The sequence below is a fragment of the Amphimedon queenslandica genome, unplaced genomic scaffold (assembly GCF_000090795.2).
Source record: "Amphimedon queenslandica unplaced genomic scaffold, v1.1 AMPQUscaffold_13387, whole genome shotgun sequence".
Classification (NCBI taxonomy): Eukaryota; Metazoa; Porifera; class Demospongiae; order Haplosclerida; family Niphatidae; genus Amphimedon; species Amphimedon queenslandica.
In genome coordinates this window covers 154,162-158,027 of record NW_003546377.1, presented here as the reverse complement: position 1 = coordinate 158,027, position 3,866 = coordinate 154,162, and the positions used below count along the sequence as shown (strand labels likewise).

The 3,866-nt window shown below is 30.9% G+C and overlaps 1 long non-coding RNA gene across 1 annotated transcript in view; it reads left to right on the top strand.

Annotated features, from left to right (window-relative positions):
- Nucleotides 1-132: 132 nt before the first annotated feature.
- Nucleotides 133-3,866, top strand: part of LOC109582369 (uncharacterized) — a 6,227-nt gene continuing 2,493 nt past the window's right edge. The window contains exons 1-3 of the long non-coding RNA XR_002185057.1: nucleotides 133-243; nucleotides 301-360; nucleotides 1,074-1,170. This is a non-coding gene — a long non-coding RNA (uncharacterized LOC109582369). The remainder of the gene's footprint in view (nucleotides 244-300; nucleotides 361-1,073; nucleotides 1,171-3,866) is intronic.

Genomic DNA, 3,866 nt, shown 5'->3' with positions numbered 1-3,866 from the left:
GGCCCAAAATTTTTTTTTTGTAAATTTTGTTTTTCTTTTTAATATTTATAGAAATAGAATTTATGAAAATATTAATCAAATATGATATAATAAGAAAAAATTTAGAACATTTTGAAAATTAATATGAAATGAAATTTTGTACTAATTCACAAAATTTTTTGGCCACAAAAATTATTAAGAATCAATCATAATACATATCTATAGATAGCTCAAGTAATGATGAAACCAAGACAACACAATTTGGTGTGTATTAAAATTAGAGTAATAAAATTGTTTTATTATTTATTTATTTTAATTCAGACACATCTTCTAATGCAGCAGTTTCTAGTATTTCGTCTTCACAACCTTTATCACCTCAAGGTACCACATAGTGCAAAATTTTTGAAGCCTATAAATTTCACAAATTTGCCTAAAAATCTGTTTTGCAGATTTAATTTTTTGTGACTTTATACCGTCTGCCATTTTGTGCCCTAATAATTTAATTTTTGCTGAAGTAATTTTCACAAATCTGAAATTTACTGCCCTCGGAGATTTTGCACTATACGGCATATACCATGTATATGTACCACTTGTACTTTGTATGCATAAAATTTGAATTTTTTCTGTTAAGCATTTGCAGATAAAAATTCACAAAATGACCTATCTATTTTACTAAACAAGGTGTAGCAAATAAAGTCAAATTTAGTTTTTAAATATTTTCCACCCACAAAATTAGCAAAATTTATTATCCATAAAATATAAGTGGTATACATAAGGTACCTTTTATACATACTACAAATGTAATAATATCTTTTGTATAGTTGAAATACAAATCCCTGTATCAAAATTTGGTGATTGGCAAATTTTAATTTGGTGAATTAGTGGCCATGTGCCATTGAACATGCGTATAATGGCTCAAAATGGCAGATTTTTATTTTGGAAAATGGCTATCAAAATGCCGAATTTGCCAAATTTAATTTGCTCCAAAATTTCCTGCTATACGGTAGAATTAGCAAACAACAAGTAACTGTGTCTGGAGGATATCTTTACATTTCTCCCTCTCTCTTTTCTTCTTTCTATATTCCTGCTAATAGCAAAAAAGTTATAATACAAGAAGCTCACTCATTCAATGAAAAACATTTTGTAGGATCTGCTTGCACTTTTATGTACTTCTACTTGTATGTTGAAGAAGTAAGTAATTATTGATATTAAAAATACACGTATGCGCATACAATGTACTGCACATGTACATGTACATTGTCTACATGCATTTACATGTATGTATAAATTTTGACTATTTTGTTTTGATGCTTTTCTCTTTTGTACATGTCATTACTTAGACTTTCTGGTAAATGTACATGTACAATGTACATTGATGCCCCTATGGCATATGCTACATGCACATGTATGTATGAAGTTTGAACTGGTTCCAACAACAATTTTTTGTTTATGTCTGTCGTCATTTCTGCAATGCACATGTACCAAAATTTGTGATACCCAATGGGGTGCTAAATTTTATTTCTTGATATTGCTAACAAAAAATTTTTTATTAAGCATTGACAATTTGATGAATACTATCATTTTAACTTACGTACGTAATACTATATAATATGTGTTGTGAGCATTTCAAAATATTGATTCTAAACAATGAGGACTGTAATGATGTATAGCCCTATTCTTCACAATTTGAAGGAAACTCTAGTAATGTTATTTTACTGTATGAATGCACATGCACGTACATGTACATACTAGTTTGAAGTTAATTCTGTAATTTTATGTGTTTAAACTAATTTTCGAAACTGATAGTATACGTACATGTGCAAGTAAATATAGTTATTGTAGCTCCGAGTGGAAACTGTCTTGTCAATTTGGAATTTGTCTGGACAAGTAGCTAAAACAGAGTGCAAGGTTAAAGGGCTGATTGCTCTATTTTTTAGCCATGAGACTTGAAGTGGATGTAGGCAAACAAAAGGATTTGTTCTAATTGAGTATTTTTGGTTTCAAAGTCAGCTACATGTATGTGTACATGTATATCACAAATTAATTTTAAAAGAGGAATTGACTGCTTAGCATTTAGCACACTGAATACAATATTATTGTGAGGTCACTCAGGCACTGTACATGTAGTAAAAAATTAGTTTTATACAGGTATGTCATAAATTTTGTTGTGACAAGATTATTTCATGTACAAGTATTAATTATATTTTATGGTTCTGCACACCCATCATATTTTAAGTACTAAAGAAAAAGATAGAATTCCCTATGTTTAAAACACCTTATACTTAAGTACATCTACTTCTATAGTTATATAGGCGATAGCCTATATGTAGGATTCAGGTGGATTTTTCAAGTTGGCGGCCGTTTTTATAATTTTTAAATGCTTATAACTCTTTTATCTTACATTGTACAGCCTTATAAATGACTTAGATGGGCTTTCCTTCACTGAGCGATTCTCCTGGTACCTTTAAAGTGGACTATAATGTAGCGGGAGCTTTTCTGGAAAACAGGCCCGAATTCAAATTTCTGGCAAAATTCTTCAGACTTTTTCTTCTTTCTTTCATCTTTCTTCTAGTGTTGTATTGGTATACCATTACTAATACTAAAAGTAATTTGGTACTGGGTCATGAAATTTGGTATATCATAACTAAAACTAATACTAAAAGTATTAAAATACCATAACTAAAACCAATACTAAAAATAGCACAAATTGCTTTACTAAAATTTATAACCAATATTCATTTCTATGCAATACATTTGGTACAACAATGTTCACTGAAGGGTAAACAGATTAGATTGATATCACTAGATTATCATGTGCAAATTCATGAAGCACATGTTATGTGTAGCTATCTTAGTTGCAAAATGGCTACTAGAAGTGGAAGACTAAGGAACAGTAACGTATGGGACTACTAATTAATACAATTAATTTTAATACAATTAAATCATCATTAGTCTAAGATTAATAGTATGACTAGAGTTAGTTTTGTTAAATTATATGTACTTACTATAATCTACCAAAATTAACATTTGTTACCAATACCAATAGAGTTTTACTTTCGGTAAAATTACTAAAACTAATATCTATAAATCATGAGAATTGGTGAAAATACCATAACTAAAACCAAATCCAAAATGTAATACCAATACAACACTACTTTCTTCTATCAATTCGATTAACTTCTTATAGAGACAACCTCTTAAGTTGGTTTATACATAGTTCGGATCACCTATAGTTACCGGTCCCCAGGAAATAGTGGGTGGGTGCGTCAGGAAATGACGTCACATGATTGGAAAAAATGGCGACTGAAAAGAAGCAGTACTAGGGACTACTAACACCTTGGGAACGCTCTAAAATAAATAAAAAAACTAAACCCTAACCCCAACCCTAAAACAATAGCTAACTAGGGGACTCCTAACATAAATAGAGGACATAGCTAACTAGGGAACATAGCTAACTAGGGACACCTAAGCTAATTCAAAGCACTGATTGCGTGAGTTATTTCCTGCACGCCCACCCACTATTTTCTGGGGCCGATAACTTTAGGAGATCCCATAGTTCGACAGCATTTGAGTCAAGGATGTGCACCAGCAGGTTAAAAAGAAGAAAGGATGCATAAAGAACTTAGAAGTTGGTAGAAATTCCAGGTGGATATCATCACGTGGGTTTGTGGTTTGACGCCATTTTAATTTTGCGCACGTGATAAGCATGAATATAATTAACCTAACCACAGAATCATAACAGAATGTAATCTCTTAATTCAAGAAAATTCAAGAAAAAAGAATGGAAACAAGTAAATAAAAACATTGAAAATGGGAAAATAGTAGGATTGAATGAGGAAAAAGTAAGGAGACAAGAGGGTACTTGCAAACTGGTGTGGTAAGAAATC